We start from the raw sequence: 18,850 nt of genomic DNA, 5'->3' as shown, positions 1-18,850 counted from the left end.
TACCAGCCATCACCCATACCTCACATAATTGTTGACAATTGATTCGGGTCTACTTGGGTCAGCTGTGCTTTTTAAAGTATTCTTCTTAAAGCCATGATACTTTAACGTGTAGATGCCTTAAGTTGATTTGTCCATCATCCTGTTCAGTGATGTGTGTTACGTCTAATTTGGATGTAGAATGCCCTTGAACATACAGAACATCTTTTATTTTTTAATGGAAAATAAATGCAAAAATAAAATTTAAGTGGAACCCTGAACAGAAATATCATATCAGTAACATAACTGGGCTAATTTCTCCTTTATTGGAGTTATGTCCTTGAAATGAAACCTCCCGACGAAGCACTCTGGACCTAATTTCATTAAACAGTAGATTTTGCCAAGTCAGTGAACCTAAAATGATGCAGTTGAACTCTCTGGTCTCCAGTCTCTGTCAAGGGGAGAGGGGGTGGGAGTGAATCAACCTTAGACAGGTTACCAAGCTGTGGCCTCCAGTCAACCTCAACTCCTCCTCAACTTGCTCTGTTTTAACCTTGCTTTAAATGTGTCCTTCATTTTCTCCTACATGTTGTCCATTTTCTGCTCAGCTGTGCTGCAAAATAAAACTAGAAAGAGAAAGACAAAAACAAATATTTTTTTTCACGGAGTTATGGGTTATTAGGCACACAGTCGCATTAAGCTGAGCCTCATTATCACGGCAAAGAGAAACTCAAAAAGCATTAGGGTTGGAACTCACTGATGTATAGCTATGATCGTCACATTGGTTATGCTAATGGCTGTCTGTGTTTTCCATGTGTGTATGTGCTAGCCTAATAGCCATGTGCATCTGAGTATGTATGTGTGCATCTCCATGTCCCTTAGAGTTTGAAAGTGAATGTGGCGTTTCAGTGTGCTGGGTGTAAGAGTAGTGACAAGCAAAATGGTAAATGTTTCCTTAAAGCTTTTCATAGACTTTCAGTGTTAGAAACTCAGCGGTCCAATCTCATCACCTCAAACTAATGGGCCATTATGCACATTGTGCACACTAGAAATTCAGTGTAATAATTATCTAATTAATTAATGCAGATCAAAAGAGTGCAAGCAGAAGAGAATTGTGTTTAGGATTTTGCCTTAGGCAGCCCTCAGTGACCACAGTATGTGATATAAATGATACGCCTCATGGAATCTCATCTTCCTCCCTTTAGCAAGCGGCACTGCAAGCTATTGATGTTTGCAGCTACGCACTCTGTACTGCTGGGCAATATTACTCTCTTGCCAGCAAAAATGGTCCACTTTAACCTGTGAAACCTTTTGTGCAAATAGGAGAGGAGTCACTTTGAGACTCAGTGACTTTGAGGTGGATGTTCTATGGGATTATAGTTTTGAAACGGTTGTGATCTCATTTATTTGCCACCTCCACTGCCTGCTGTCATCTGGCTGTGATTACTGAAAACAATATGAGGCACAAAGCTGACAGAGAACATTAGGAATGGCAAGGGTGATGTGCTTTCAATTAGAAGGAAGTATTTTTTTTTTATTTTATATCCAGCACACTAGTCTTCTCGCTCAGTGTAACTGCATGGCCCATAAGTCTGACGCTTGTCTGACATTGAAAAGAGATTTTAGAAGTAAATAACAAGCTACAGCATTCATCTTTATTTATTGTCTGATAACCTGCCCCTTTGAGAGTTTTTCGTCTCCAAACAGACGGCTCTCCCCCTTCCGGAGATTCCTTTTTAGGCTGTCAAGCCCCCCCATCTCAAATCACAGATAATCTAATGGACCCTCAACTGAGCCTCACTATTAAAGTGGAGTGGTCTGACCTCAAAGGCATTCAGAAAACTACTTTAGCACCAGTGTTTTTCAGCTCTTAATTAATGTGACACGAGCACTATTCCCAGAGAGTTTAATCAAAGCATTCTTGAAGGTATGACAGTCTCTTCATTTCATTGAAGTGGACTGCTACTTTTTTGTGCTCCACAGTCTAGTTTTCACTGCAGACAAATGATGCAACATAGAACTTGCAGTTTTGAAAAGCAGCTGCTATAACATCTCATGCCTACAATGCAACCTATATAGCCTACATTGGATTTAAACAAATAAGGTAGGGGGGCGGGGGGTGCTTACCATTAAAAATTAAATGGCGATGATATCCAGTTTGTGGTGTTTGGGATAATTAATTTGCATTATTTATTGATTTAATATTTGGGAATTCTTGGGGCTACTTTGTCACAGAGGACCCAACAGCATTCATAATCAAGCATCACAGTCCAACGTTATTAGCCTCAAGCACTGCTGGTATAATCAGTCAGCCAGGTAATATTAAAAGGTGGGCTCTTTCAGGCTCTCAAGTGACATAACTGCCTCAATCAAACAGTTATCACGCAAGAGGCCAGAGGGAGAGAGAATAATGAGAAAGCAATATCCTAGATTAAGAATTAGTCTTTTCTGTAATGGCTCTGTCTCACTGGGTCAATGGTGCATAATGGTATAGCATACAAAATTGGGGTAAAGAAGATTTGTGGATGGTGCACTGGGGTTTCATGGCTCACACTGATGGGAACGAAATGGAATCTATTTGTCCCCTGCACCAAGTGGAAAAGTAAAGAGTACAGAAGTTAATGCTTTGCCTGCTCATAAACACAAGGGCTTCCTCTGCTCTGATGGTCTGTCTGTGCCACTTTGTTTCCCCAGTGTTAAAAGCTCTATTTGCCATTTTGTGTGTGTGTGTGTGTGTGTGTGTGTGTGTGTGTGTGTTTGTTGCATTGTTAAGTTAAGAAGAAGTGACAGCCACTCTTTAAAAAAAAAAAAACCCCAAAAAAACCAAAACAAAAAAAAAAAAAATTGCTGACATGTCTAACAATAGAAACTCATGTATTTAACAGTTAAAATATTCACTGCTGAATATGAGATAGCAAAATATTTGTAAAAAAGCCTTTATTGCATTTAGAAATAGAAATGGAAGCACCTCTCTCATGGTACTGGTTGAGTTTTAGAAAGGATTATTCTGTATTTCAGATAGTATGCAATATCTTTGGTCTGTTGCAACAATACTGGCCCAAAAAGTCCCATAGGGTGGAACTTTCTCACTCGCTTCTTTCCATTTGTACTTTATTCTTCGCAAGCTGTATTGAAATATTGAATAGATGGAGTCTAATGCTGACAATGGCTATAAAAGGCTTATGAATAACTTCACATACTGCGTTTTTTTTTCTTCTACATTATTCAGTTCCAGTTAGCAAGTAAACTTTCAAAAGCTATTGCTATGTATTTAAAGTGGAGCAGGTTAATGTGTATTCCTTAAAGAGGAAAATCTTCCACAGAAAATCAAAGTTGTTTATCCATAATTCTGTGAGCTGAAGTGAATATGAAAAAAATAAAAGAAATTCTATAAGGTTTTCTTTCAAAGCTCTTCTTATTGTAGGCTATAAAATATGCTCAGGTAATCTGATACTGCAATGAAATATGGGGAAAATCCTTTTCACCTTTTGTTTCAAGTAACATTGTCTTTATTATTCTGACTTCAGCCCCTATCTCCACATATGTAATGTTTAATAATAGATAAATAATCTTAAATGCTAATAATTTTCTAGTAAATTAATCACATTCATTTGGGATCCTGTGGAATAGAGATGAGAAATGCTGCAACATGCACAAGGTTAGTATATTGGTATATTATACATTACTAGAAAAGGCTATCTTGTCCCAGTAAGAGACCCTGCTGTATAAATGGGAAAAAAAAAAAAAATTAAACTGAGGAAAAAAAATTGATTAAGGGCTGATGAGCAGCTACTGCGAGACATCATCTGTCGAATTTGACGACACCACACGCTTCATTTTTTCCAGCAGCTTCAAGCCTCAAATCATGATTTCCCCAGAGCAAATGTTAATTACGTAATTCATGCTCATATAAGATAATGGATCATCCATGTGTTTCTTGAATGAGTCACATGTCTCAGTTATTTGTCCTTTTTCATTCTCTTCTGCACAGTTATCACAAATGGTTTGTATATCTAAATGTTATGCCATCAGATGCATGTGGAGACTTAATCATCACTCGACCAAAGACATCTCCAGTGTGTTTTAATTATATTTCTTCATGGTGAAAGGTAAATGGTTTTCTGCAGGAGTGAAGCAAACAAAGTAAATCACTATACTGAATGTAAAAGGTCTGTTGGAACAGCGGTTTATACAACGACTTGTAGTTGTGCTACCTTTTTTTAATTTATCCTTTTCTAGTAACGTGTACAGCATACAATTTTATGTATTTTATTTTATTCACTAACCTTGACTCGTTAGCTCGATGTCACAATATCAGTACACCACAGATCTCTGAATAGCTTTGTGTATTGAATGCATTAAAGAGTAAATGCGCCACGTGGCAGAATGCATTAGCTATCAGAGTTCTGCATAGTACAACAGGAAGCATTGTTTTCTTCACACAGCTTTGGTTTAGAGTGAAGTAAAAAAACTTTTTAAAAATATAATGTTGAGAGTTTTGAATCACTAACAGATGCATACTCATTCTTTCCTAAATGTATCTAATTTGTTCATTATCACTGTTCTTTGGAATCAAACAAAGACAATACATCCATAATTGTTACTGTAGCAGACTGCTTCTCAACTCCTTAATTTAAACTGAATTAAAAACCTAACCATTTTAAAGTTAAGATTTTTCCCAAAACATAACCAGAGTGATTTATGGCTCTATATAAGAAAGATGATAGATCTTTAAGTCCAGGAGATTTTATAGACAATCAGTGATGGGGCTGGCGAAGGCCTTGCTTGCACAAGGGTGACTGGGCACATTGTTGTTTATGCTCTACACCATGAAGTCAAAGGACTCTTGCTCATCAGCAAAACTCAGCGGGGTAGGTCACAGCTGTCAAATACAAAGCCCCAAGCCTTTGGGGTTTTGTCTTGAATTTTGCTTTCCTCTGACTCATTGTTCTGCTCTGATGAAGAAAAGTAAAACACAGCCTGTGGAGGTTTAGTAAGAACAATGGGCACTCCTGTGATTGTGCATCCATTTTAATAGTACTTTAAACTAGGAAAACCAACCATTCTGTTAGGTTACTACAAGTTCATACAGCAGTCTTCACATCATGCGCATTAATGATTAAAGGCACAGATGTTTACTTCAGTGGATCAATGCAGGTATAACTGCAGTATCATGTACTTATTATGCCAAACATAATAGCACACTGTGAATAAAGTCAAAACATATCACCAGCCACCTGTCATATAGAAAACTTTTTAAAGGTGGTTAGTTTTCATTTTGTCATGTAGTGCTGGATTCAAGGTTCCATATGTCCTACTTTTGATGAATTTAACTTTTGCCCCAGGCATTAGCATAAAATACAGGCTGATTCTGTGGGAGCCTATGAAGGTTACATTTTCAGACTTAATATGTTTTTAAAATTGCTTGGTGCATCCAGCACCTGATAATTTTAGATACAGCATACAGAATGCAGTGCAGCACCTGTGTAAATATCACCATCTGCATGGGCTAACCCATGCATACTGGCATTCCAAGTATGCAGATACAAAAGCAAATAAACCAACACATTTATCTGACAAGTCAATATGAAAAGTCCTACCCCACTGACTAAATCAAGATTTGTCCTTTTTTTTTTTTTTCTTCCCCTGTTCTTTTCAGTTGCACGTTGGGCCCATAGCACCAGTTATACCAACTACTTTTTTCAAGGCAAAAGGGACTGTTTGACGCTGTTGCCACATTTTATCTGTCTGTTGCACTGACCAAAGCATTTGATTGTCAAAGTCCAGACTCGGTTTGTTCCAGTCCTCTCCTTTAAAATGCCATTCCCGCCTTTTTCTTTTCTTTGAAGCACACTAGAAACATATTTCTGGCTTTGTGTGATGCATAATATTTTGGCTATACTTGTGTGAATAGTCCAGTGTTGCTACTCAACATACTTTGAGGTGCGGAAAAATACTGTCAAGCTAAACTGAGAAATTTTACTAAAAAACAACCACTTGAGACAACAGCAATCCAAAAACATAAATTATCTATGACATTTCTTTGCGTATTTCACTGTGCTGAATAGACTATCTTTGGATAGCTTTCAGACTCTCTTATCACCAAATCAAACTCATTAGACTTTCTGTTGGCACAATATGTTGAATTTTGAATAGTACTCTGTGGATTGTGTTACAGATATTAGATATTGCAGTCTGCACTTTTGAAGAACGCCTCCTCAATGCAACGCTTATCTTAAAGCTGTATTGTAACTTTTATTTTGAGAGTTTTTCATTTTTAAAAATCAGTGAAATCCCAACCTCAGTCTATGTAACCTTAAATAAAGTTGATAAACTTTTTGATGAATAAATAAAACTTAGTAATTAATTCATAAACTTTTATTTTTGTGTTTTAAGTGTTGGGAGTTACAGATCTAAAATTATTTGTTTTGTTGAGTCCTCAAATAATAAAGTAATTAAAATGTATTTAAAGTCACTGCAAACAAGGATGTTTTTTAGACTTTATTTTTTCATTAAGTCCTGTGACTTGTTTGATTTTGTGGTGTGGATTATCCAAAGTTTTATGTCTTTCTCGGAAACTTGTGACATTAATTAAAAAGGCAATGGGCTCCTGTTGTCTCTTTAATCTTAGTCACAACTGAGTAACACCCAACTCTCGGAACTCTCTCTTTACAGGTAAACACAATACATTAACCCCCACTGAATCTTAGGCCCCCCTTCCTCAGGCCTCACTTCCTCTCCCCCTTACACCTCGTCCTATTCATCACAGGCACTGCACACACTGAGGAAAGTACGATCATGCTGACCTTGAGGAAGTCTTGCTCATAAGAAGGCTCACCCAGGCCAAGATCCTGGGGTCTGTCAAGATGATTTCTTATTCTATTTAATCGAAGAAGTGCAATGCTTTATCACTCCCCGAGTTCATGGTTTATATAAGGCATAAGGACCAGCCCTGTTTGAAATGGTAAGCTGTTAAGTCAAAAACCCTGTACACAAAAAAGATGTCCTTAAGAGTCACAGTGATTTAGGTGTGAGGGGGAGTGAATGGGTAATTTTATGTTAAATGGGCACTCTTCTGAATAGTAAACTAAGAAACAGATGACAATGTCCCCCTATCTCCTCAATGACATTTTCCACTGAGGCATTTGTTTGAAGATAAGCATGAATGAATGCAGTGTTTCGTTGTCCTTATGCTCTCATCTAAGACCACAGAGGAGAGTTTGATTCTTCTGCTGCAACAAAAGTTTTTGACTAGATTGATTGATAGATTTCTCCTTGTCAGGGTTTGAAGTTTGCAAAAATGTCATTATGAAAATGCATATTTGATCATGTAAAAATACATAAAACATACAGGTCTAGCTAACTATCGCTAACACCATCAGCAGCTCTCTCTGCTGCCTATATCTGAAGAGGGTTTGTGCTACATCTTGGTTTTTAAATGAAGAGTAAGATAAAGTTTATTGCAAAAGCCACAGTCCAATATTATTAAAGGAATCAGTAAAAAGAGCAAAGTCAATAAAGTACCATGGCATATTTAACAGACTTTTCTGTGGTCACAGAGTGGAACCTTCATCATATCAGCAGCAGGTGACATGACTGGCAGTCTAAACCTCATATAGACTCAGAGCATGATAATAATATAAATGAGACTGATATTTCATGGGTAAGTGCGACTGGGTTTTGTGGTTAGCTCCCATTCTCTCATATCAAATGACTGCCTGCTGCTGTGCTAGCTCAGCCTCTGTTCTACTCCAGTAAGTTATGATGTAATTTTCCTCTCTGCCATGATAACGATAAAAGCAGGAGATACCAGAAGGAGCAACTTCCACGGGTAAATATTTCAAATTAAACTTCAGCACCTACACAAGCCATTCTATGCACACAGACTTGGAATTGCACCTCAGATATTGTAAATCGTATGGAGGAGAGTTTTCCTTCCTCTTAAAATGTCTTTTTAGAATAGGTTACCTTCTACAGTATGCACCATGGTATCCAAGACTGAAATGTTACAAGATGTGGTGTAAGATACGGTGATGGTATTACTGAACAGATGGGATATAGACTAAAACATTTATGCTGCACTGGTTGCATTTAAACTAGTCTATATGCTAGGGAGGATGGCTTGCTCAAGCGTGTTAAGCAAAATGTGAAATGTTATACTTTGTGAGAGGTACTTCACAGGAAGGTGGTGTCTGCTGCACTGGGAAATGATGTGATTTAAGGAGCACATTTTCTTTTAATGAAATGAAGATGAGTTTTGACGTGGATGAATAAAAGTGAAAATTTTATGTGGCATACAGTAGAGGAGAGAATTAATTGCAGAGGCTCTTGAAAAGAGGAAAAGGGAAACACTGTCGCTACTAGACAGGTGAGCAACACAACCACTGCTTTATACTTCAGATATTTTATATCCAGGAGAGTATATTTTTAGCAGTAATAAGATGTTGTGACTGTGGTGGCGACAATAACTGGGGTGTTATATTAAACCTTACCTTACTAAATTTTCACACCTTTCATTTTACTTGCTGAACTTAATACATTATTAAAGAGAAAGTTCATGATTACTATTTCTGTTTTGGACAGGTACATTTGTCGGAAAATCTAAAGAAATCTTTTAAAAGATAAAGGTACCCATGATATGATGGATTTGCCAAATGACATAAAAATAATTTTTGATAATCTGCTGTTTAAGTCATGTATTAAGCAAGGTTCTCAAATCTCTAATTCAATGGGTGAAAGTTTTTAGAAGACTAAATGATTAATAATGTCATTAAAAAACTAATCAACTGATTCATTGACAATCAAAATTATCATTAGTTGCGGCTGCCATGCCAACTTCCATAAATGGAACTGTATCTTGGTGGTCATCTTAGACTGAAGCCAACTCAAGTGAAAATAAACACATATAAATTTAATTGATTATTCAAATCAAATGTCTTTAAAAAAATAAAAGTCATGTTAATGGTCTTGGAGTACTCTTCAAGATTTAATCAATTCACCAAAATGGAGTATTCTATATCTATTTCTAACTCGCACTTTCCTGCAGGAGTGCTCCGGTGCTGCTCAGCCCCTATAATGAAAGGCCCCCAAGCACCGTCTCTAGAAATCATTACAATCTCCCTCTACCTCTAGGGTCAGTAAACTAATAGTCATTCACCTGTGTGACAGGAAATCTTTCCCAAGTTGCCACTGGGGGCTGGTGAGGTTGTGTTTAAGGTTATAGAGTCAAGTCCAGCCTGAGATGACTGCTTATTGTTTGGATGGATCCTGATGATTAAATGTGTGTCACATCGAAAGCATTTCATTACAAATGCAAAGGATGGGGATTACGTATATAACCTGCTAATTGCCTGTTTTTCTGAAACGGGTAAGCAATTGAAACCCTTTATTCAATGTTTGCGGAATATATAGACACGACAAAGACCAGCTTTGTAAATAGTAGAGTAAGCACATTGGCAATGAAACACCCTCCATCATCCTCTTGTACTTGTACTTGTGCCTGTGCATGGCCTCCAGTGATTTTTATGACCACAACTGTTCCTGACCATTGTTGGCTGAGAATGTGTTTTGGATTTTTCAAAGGGTTGGCACAAATGTATTCAAAGGCACCAAGGCCCCAAGGTTTCTTTGGGCTATTTTAAGACTTTCCTCTACAGTATTCTAAACATGAATGAATGAATGGAAGTTAATAAAGTACTCTAATAAAAGGAGAAACAATCTACTGACCTCACTTTGGAGTTTCCTGAAAATATCTTCTAGTGAAATGGATGTGAATGGAAATTCATGTAAGGGGATTTGTAAAAAGCGAAGCCAAGCAGCTTAGCAATGTCAATGAAGCTTAAAAAAATAAAAAAATAAAAAAAAAATAAAATAAAATCAATGTTCAAACTTTTCGCAGTCAAGTCTCAGAGGACTCGCCTCACCTTTTATCTCACACAGAGCAGCTCACTGTTTTGTATGTTTATAGGGCAGAGCAGTTGTCCTCGATATAAAATCGTATCTTCAGGTAACTGCATCCTTCCTACTTCTATTTTCACTGCTACTTCAAACAACACACATTTACCACAAGGAAGGTTATATTTGTTTGCTTTCCAGAAAAGCCTTGGCACCAGCAGGCTGCAGAAACTGTGAGGTTTAACCTCTGCGGGGTATTTCTACCACAGAGAGGAAGAAATGCCATGTCCAAAAAACTGACAAACGAACGGAGACAAATCTATATAAATAATTGCTAAGTAGAGTAAGGAGGAGTTGCCTATCATTCACAGCAGAAGCGTGCACAATATCTCCTGGAGACTGAGCTTCATCCATCACTGCAAGACTTTAATTTGAGATGTTTAGGACCCTTGCTGCTGATTGTCTGAGAACCGGGGAGAACCTTCTCTTAGAGGTCTGCAGGGGTCTTGTCTGAGTGTTGCTCGCTGTGAGAGAAATTGCTGCCTGACACAAAGCACGTTCATACAAGTACAATAGTTTCATCTGAGATTGGCCTTGAAACTGCAGACAGAACATCCAAATTTACTGTCTGATTAGCAAGCAAGCAAGCAAGCTTCTGCCATTTAGCCTATTACATCTTATACTGCTACAGAAATGAATACAGACGGACACACTTTCACTTTTCACGCACACACGCACACAGTCAGACACAGACAGACACATAGATTCACATATGCACACTTGGACACACCTCATTTAGAGCGGAATGATGTCAAAATGAGTCCATTGAGTGGGGGTGGAGATTGAAGAGCCCAAGGTAAGGAGAGTCTGGAGACTCCAAATAATCTCAGGTATTGATTCTATTTAAGCCCAAGGCTCTTGATGGACACTTACTTCAAAACGCGATGATAGGTGGCATATCCGGATGACTGATCACTGTAATTCTGCTTACGGTAAAGGCTACGGACTATCCATAAATAAAAACTCACCTAATCAAACAGTGCAGCAGATGCGATGGTATGATGACAGCCAAGTGGACATGTGCTTTAATTTACTGCAGAGCACTCAGTCTTACCATTAAATTTACATGGACACTGTTGAGAATAGAGAAAGGCATAAGGAGCGGGTCGACTTTACGTTCACCCTGGCAAGTGGTTTTGGTATCCTGCTGTGGTCAATGTGTATCTGTCAGACCATGAAGGTGATTGATAACATCATGTTTTGCTTTGGTCATATCAGGTTTCCTCTGGTCGTGCATGTGCATTTAAAGATAGAATTTTAAGAAACAGATATGAACTGATTCACATCGGTCACAGAGTGAATCAAACACAATCACTTAATACAGGGTAATATATGAGCTTATAGCGAAAATCCATCTTATTTTTTTGGCACAAGGTATTGAATTAATCATTAATCCTAAAAACCAATTAAACTTGATGGCAGAGTTATACAATCAAATGTGCTAGTTAAAAGCTGCACACGCTCAAATAATTTCATTGGCCAAGAAGAACTGAGACTTGATTAAATCTGTGTAAACACAAGGCAATGTGGTACAGTGTGAAACAGGGCAGTCTGGTATAATGGTGTTCAATATAACACAATAAGATAGGCTGCTGTTTTCCTGCCCTCGCACTGAACCCTGTCACTAGATAGGTGGAATTATTATGAAATTGTCAAGAAATGCACCTAAACCAGGTAGTATCAGTGTCATCACTTAATATACCGCAAGTATATTGCATGTCTCTTCATTTATCCCCTCTAATGCAGTTATAATACCTGAGTGGTTGGTGGCTGCATTCCCTGAATGCTCATTTTCTGCACAGTAGCCTCTGTGTACTCAGTGTCCAGCTCCTCTTTTCCTCTGGAAGTGGACTCCTTGGAGCGTAATTTGATTATTCCAAAGCAGGTGTTTTCAGCTGCATGCTGATAAGAGGACTCGGTTCCTCTGACACTGAAGTGAGTAACATTAGATGTGCTTAAAGTAGTAGAAGGCAAGAGCTTATTTTTTTTTTTTAATCTAATCTGTAAATGAAGATGGGATTGACTTTGAAAAGCGGTGCTAGATTTCACAAGGAATTTCTTCAGTCAGACTGAAATAATGTTACACACATACTGAGGATGGGAAGTGAGTAATCTGCAGTTTGCCTCGTCTAATAATAGTGAGCTCATTGGTTCTTAAGTCCATAAAGTGGCAATAGTCATTGTTTGTCTCAGTCCATGTGGCTGCCTGTTACTCAGATAGTAGATGCGTTCGATGCAACAGAGTGTGATCACTGTGACTTGGAATGTTTGAGGAGATGCAAATTTGATGTTATAACAACTTGCAGTGGGGCTGCTGATGCAACAATCAAATGTTCAAATCAAAGTTCATAGCTGATGTAGCACAGCATCGCTCAGGGGTACATTTCTATATTTTGTGTCCTTATATTTTCTTTCTGGCTCATCCGAATAAGCATCTGCTCCTGCGGAATGGGGGGCAAGGTTGCATCTGTGATCCCATGTTTCTCAGCAAATCAGATTCTGTGAAGCCTCTTTGATATCCTCTCAGATTGTTCTCTCTAATCCCTCTCCACACCACAAGAATGGTTTTACCCACTAATAATATTGCTGATATACACTGTGTGCAAACAAAAGGAATAATCCCAAGCCTGTGATTGAGCCATCAGACCCTGCGTGCCCTAACTCTCCACTGAAATCATTGTTTTATTAGCACTGCACCGTGTAAACAAATACTACACTCTCTGTTGCATTTAAACTGGACACATTTTCTTGTCCTTGAAGCTGTCATCTCCATCTGGAGTAGACTATCAATTAATATTATTCCCCTTTTCATTTAAATTTGTATAAGAAGAAAATGAAACATGGTAAAGAAAATGTAGGTGGTTTGCTACCTTATTTAAACACAGCTCGGATCAACTTGCCACGACCACTTAACATGCCATGGTGTGATAATCAGTGTTGAACACTCTCCAACACAGAGTTGAAAGGCTACATAGCCTTTCATATGCAGATGAACTGAAATAACTCAAATGGGGTCAGCAACATCCAGAGTGAAGTGTTGCTTGACATGTGAACCAATCTGCTGTAATAGACACTTACTGAATTCTCATTTGATTCTACAAGCTATGATAGAAAGCCAAGTGAGAGTGCACAACTGCCTAAGTGTCCGCGCTCGTCTGACTTAAACAGCAGCCTTGTTTCTCACAACTCCTTTGGTTGAAAGATTGTAAAGGACATGGCTGAGCCACATGTCATCACACTTAACCAGCTGTTGGAAATAATTGGCTCAACTGTGTTTGCAGAGGGAACTATACCGATAATCGAATAAAGCTCCTCCTGTTCTGTGAAGCTGTGTCAACAAGCTATAAAATGTAACAGCGCACAGCAATTGACAGGTCTAATGCTGGAAATCAGTTTAATTTCTATGAAGGTGAATGCCAGGGTACATGTGACAGGCAGAGCAAGAAAAGCTGAAAGAAAGATAGACTTACCTTTAGTGGGACACTTTGGAGCAGAGACGTAGCCAGTTTAATCCAAATCTTCACTGAATCAAACTGTCCTCCCACCTTTACGCAAGAGGAGACTCTCTCCTTTGCTGCTTTTACTCCTCTTTTAATTCCCTCTCTCAGCCTGCTTTCCTCTTTGGTGCTCTTCTTTCATTATCCCGCTCTCTGTGTACAGTTTGAGCCCACGCTGAAACAGAACAGATGCCTGTGAGTGTGTGCGCTGCACGAGGTACAGAGACAACAGCTTCAGAATAGCTGGAGAATACACACCAAAGTGGAGTGTGTCCGTGCGGTTACAGAATGACGACTGAGAGAGAGAGAGAGACACAGAGAGAGAGAAAACGGGCGAGTGAGTGAGCGGTGAAGTGAGAGAAGAGAAGCTTGTGTGTGCATGCATCAGAGAGTGGGTGAGAGAGGAAGTGTGTGTGTGTGTGTGTGAAGGAGAGAGAGGGGGAGAGCAAGAGAGGGAGTGAGGAAGAGAGAATGAGAGAGGGTTTGTGAGCGCTGCAGGCTCAGTGGCGAGCGACAGTCGTGATTGCATTGGCGTAAGGCAGTAGCGCAAATCTCCCCCCCCTTCGCGTCAGGTCCCCTGAGCACTGGGGGATCTTCATCAAGCAGATTAGAGCCAACTACCAAGCACCCCACCCCCCCTCATGACACACACACACACACACACACACACACACACACACACACACAGAGCCAGTGGTCTGTGTTGTGGTCACCAGGGATATTTAAATCGGAGAGACACTTGGAGAGGCTTCTTTTGTCTAGAGCTCATGTGCTTGTGGATCCTTTGAGGTCCAACTGAAATCAGAGAACTTCTACTTTGCAGTCAGAAGTGAGTTAATTAATCTTTTCTTGGAAAGGATGAAGAAAAAAAAATATTTTCTTTGCTATTTCCAGTAATTTTCTGTGGAAGGTTGGGCGTTGGAGTGAACGGTGTGGTTGTGGCGGGGTTCATTATTCTCACTTGACTGACAGCTGAGCCAGGAAGAGAAAGGGGACGTAATGTAAACACACTTGTCCTGGTAACTGACTTGCAAACCGAGAAATGTAGCTACATGATGTAACGTTGTTACCTTCTCTGCATCGAAAGTGTTCTGAATCTGGACGTTTGCCAGAAAGTTTTAAAGCTGTTTAAGCTGCTTCAGCTGACTACCTACTGGGTGTGAAGCCTACCTAATGACATTAACCAGCCCTTTTTCACTGGGGGGGTCATTTGTTTGCTATTAGCTTCTGCGAGCCATGTTGTGAGGCAATTTGTTTTCATGCTTGTAGACAAAATAGACACATTGCAGTGCAAAAGTTAATGTTTTCACATCTTTACTTTCCATGTCATTGGCTGCTGAATGGCTGGCTGCTACTGTTAGAGACAATTATTGCTTTATGCTAATACCATTACAATTAAAGTTTATATAAACAAATTATGTGAATTGGTTCTCCATCTAAGTTGATAGATACCCAATGGCAACCTTACCGGCAGATACACACCAGATGCCATCCTTAGAACAAAAGTTAAATTTGGTGCTTTTGAGTATCAGTGAATCGAGGCCACAAGGCCAGGTCATTTACACAGCATATTGTATATCGTCACCTTCCTAAAATAATGGCCTAAGTCATGTTTTGACAAAAATGTTTTTTTTGCCTAAATCACCCCCTCATGATGCTGGCCACCTCTGGTAAAATCGCCTGAATCCTCAGTTGAGGGGAACATGCAATTCTACCCCCGGTTGTATAATGGCCTATGTCAAAAGTGTGACTCTTTTGTTGAGTTTTTTGTGTTTCCTGAAAAACCTGAAAAAATGACTTAGGCCATTATTTTAAGAGGGTGTCGATATATTGAAGCTGAAAAAAAAAAAAAAAAAAAAAAAAATTAATTTCAGTTCAACTTTGATCTAAGCGCAATAGTGGAAAGATGGTTTTTGGGTTTTGTCTGGTAAAACAGATTGAAGAATAACCATGGTGAGGTGATGGATTTTTTAAGTAGAGTAAATTTTGGATTAGTGTTAATAACAGAGTTTGTATCAGGTTCATGATGGATTTTTAAGATTATTGTTTGGGAATATAGCAGTCAAAAAAAAAAAAGGACCAGGGATGAAGTGGAATTATACAGGTAACTAAAGTTCATTGAGTTTTATATATAAATACCCCTGTGTTGATATTTATGGGGCTCTAACAGTATAGTCTTCAAATTAGGAGATGTTTATTTATGGCCAGGTTTTGGTTTTTGTAAGTATTGGGTTTGTAATGAATTTAGGAATTTTGGCTAAGGTTAGCTGGTTAACATTAGGCAAAGGTTAGTGTAGGATTCTGGGGTGGAGTAATGCAGATGTGTGCGTGCGCAGGGATATATTGTTGAGGTTGTGAAATGTGTCTTAACGTGTGCTGGCAGTAAAAGAGGTGATAAAGCACGGGTGTAAGGGGAATGGCCTGGGGTGGGCTGGGGGGTGGGAGAATCCAGTTGTAAGAGCAGGCATCAGCTGGCTCCTGCTAATACCATAACCTCTCAAAGAGAAAGAGCTAATAAAGGAACCCATCACCTCCCCCTCTATTCCCAACAGATATCACCACAGAGAAAGAATTACATCATCTAAACATCAAAACTTTAGGGGTTTCTCTGAAGTCTGGCAGTTGTTGCTGACGGTGACCTAAATTCTCTTATTTTCATGTCTGGCATGATTTAATGCACTGCTACTTTCCTTACTTGGTCATGCAGAACACAGATGTCATCTTGTCTCTCCCTGGCATATTGAGGAGCAAACACCAGCTTTAACCTTTAAAATTAGACCTTGATATGGTGGGGGAATCAAAGGTGGCACACATCACTCTATGGAAAAGGTTATTGCGGCATTAGCATTTAGTCCTCTCTACATTTCATTTCAACTGTCTTGAAGATGGACAGGACTCACAGAGAAACAAAATTCCCTTTCTTTTCCTTTCTTAAAATGACATTTTTTGTTAAAATGGAAACTCTACTTTAATTTCATTCAAGTAAAGGATGTTGAATATTCACACATTTTCTAGAATTGCTTGTAAGAATACATGACTCTCCTTTCTCTTTATGTAGTTAAACTTTCAGGACAGGTACCAATTGCCATCAAAATGCAAAATAATAGTAGAGTGCTTGACAGCAAGCGGCTCTTTATCTAAAGATAGGAAGCAACAAATTTGAAGTCATGGTGGAATTTTACACTGAAGACTCCCCCAATTGCACCCGTTTCCCATTTCTCTTATAATATGAAGCAGACTGTGAAAATCAAATAGTCAACAGAAATTAAAAAAAAAATCAAATGAATACAAATAATCTGCTTCCACTCCTCAGAGGAAGCAATATAAAAAGAAAGCGATGTGTGAAAAAGGAACACTGAATCACATGAAAATGATGCTTTTTTTTAAATAAAATATGATTCTCAAAAGCTGAAAGCCATATTTGAATGTAGTTATGCAGCATTTTATACACTCAGCAGTCCTGGCTGACAACCCTGCTCCCAGATCAACCCTGTCCAGATGGCATGGCGTGGCCCTAGAGGACTCCATTTTTAATCCTCTTGGCACAGGCTCCGCTAAGCAAGAGGTGGAACGGATGCTGGGAGTCAGGCGTCAATCAGGGCATTTCTGACTGGCCCACTGCTGAATGGGAAACAGAAGTGACCATCACAAGTATGCATATAGGAGAGTGAGAGAGAAATGAACTGGCATCTAGCCATACAAGAAGTGGCTGACATTTAATTGAAGGTCATGATACATTGTAACTGGCCACTCATGTTGGCTCACTGCTGATTTGATGCAGTTTCCCTATACAGCATCAGCCCTCAACAACTCATTCCTTCAAATGAACACCACACCTCACATGTATGCTGTACAGGTTATGTTGTCATAGTTCAGCCTTATTTGAATAGTAGCATGCCATGCTAATGCAGTTCAAAGTACCTATCATGGTAACTGAACTTTGAAACAAAGTAGTAATGATGAGCACCAAAAATTGTTCCCAAATGTCAGAATTTGCTTCCACCTGAACTTTTGTTTTGAAACTCATCATATTTACATTTTAAGGGGGAAAAAATACGAATTTGGATCCTTTTTGGGACATGAGAATTAGAGAAATACATGTTTCAATAAAGTTGCACAAAAAAAAAAAACCAATTAAAAGAATGTGGGGAAAAAAAGAGTCAGTGAAAATGTTGTATGCCAAAAATGTCAAAGACTTACTTGTTAAAAAAATAATATTGCTGGAGATAATATAAATAAATCTAGTGTGGTGGTCAGAAATGAGTAATTGTGATCCAATGCACTAGACTAGCTTGATTTCCTCAATGGTTCCACAGGATAGAACCATACTCATTTATTTGATTAAAATATCGCAATATTAGTTACGAGTAACATATCAAAAGACAATGTGGAGTGAATTATGCCTGTGAATTGTTAATAAGCTAAGGGAGTATTTACACTGTCAAACTAATGCACAGTAATAATTCGGAATTAATTGCATCTGGTTTTTCTTTTAACTTTAATTGGCCACCAGAGGAGTGCAATGGCTCATATTTCTTTTTCTTAAGATTTCAAATAAGTATGGAAAAAGAAACAAAGGTGTCTATCCTAAATACATGTGGATCAGCAGTGTAATATATCAGGGTTGGTCCTAATATATGGGGTAATGTAGATGCAATGTTTCAGTAAACCTCCAGTGAACCTAATTTGAGGGGTGACTTTTTGAGGGTTGTACAGAAGAGGAAAATCCAGAGATTGCACTCAAATTATTTATTTATAATTCTTTTCTACTCATTATTTTCCTGGAGCATGACTGGGATGAAGGGGGGAGGGGGGGGTGGATGGATGTGGATGTGTCGCAGGACAACAAGGACCCAGGTGTAGCTCTGATTAGCGGCTAAGCTAATGGAATCACTCGTCTGCCTCTCTCTGGATCACGCAGCTCAAGACAAGACCAGCCTGTCCTGAGGGAGGTCTGGCCCAGAAGAGAGCATCTGGAGCTTTGGCCTGCCTCCTCCTGTCTGACTTGACTGCAATTACCAGCGGGAGAGAGACAGGCATTATCCTGTAACAAATACACCAAATCTGTGGCTCATGATTTCTGGCTTCGGCTCCATTTAGGTCAAGCATACCTTGTTTTTGACAAGCTTCACAGATGTATCCTTGTAATACACTGAGAATTAACCTAAATTGGATTTTTATCTTTAATATAGTTAATTCAGTGTTGCATATAGTCAACATCACCTACCTGGTATGTATCAAATGACCATATTTAATAACAAAAATAAGACGCAATGTTCTTTTTCGTACCTCTTCATCACTTTTACTCTATTCTATCAAGATATTACATGGTTGGTATTACAAATACATCTTCGCATACGATCTCTCTCAGCAATTCATGATATTAATGCATAATGTGTTTTTCAAGAGGAATACTTCATACA

General features: G+C 38.8%; 1 protein-coding gene across 2 annotated transcripts in view; it reads right to left on the bottom strand.

Annotated features, from left to right (window-relative positions):
* Positions 1 to 14,163, bottom strand: part of LOC130161258 (cadherin-12-like) — a 91,276-nt gene extending 77,113 nt beyond the window's left edge. Inside the window, exons 1-2 of one of the 2 annotated variants that reach the window (XM_056364424.1) lie at positions 13,686 to 14,163; positions 13,401 to 13,602 (exon numbers count right to left, since the gene is read on the bottom strand). The gene's annotated coding sequence lies outside the window, so the exon portion shown is untranslated. Of the gene's footprint in view, positions 1 to 13,400 lie in introns of both variants that reach the window. The other variant, XM_056364423.1, reaches the window with a different exon arrangement.
* Positions 14,164 to 18,850: the final 4,687 nt, after the last annotated feature.

Source organism: Seriola aureovittata, chromosome 20 (genome assembly GCF_021018895.1).
Source record: "Seriola aureovittata isolate HTS-2021-v1 ecotype China chromosome 20, ASM2101889v1, whole genome shotgun sequence".
Lineage (NCBI taxonomy): Eukaryota > Metazoa > Chordata > Actinopteri > Carangiformes > Carangidae > Seriola > Seriola aureovittata.
Note: the sequence above shows the minus strand (reverse complement) of the source record. Positions and strands in the feature narration are given on the sequence as shown.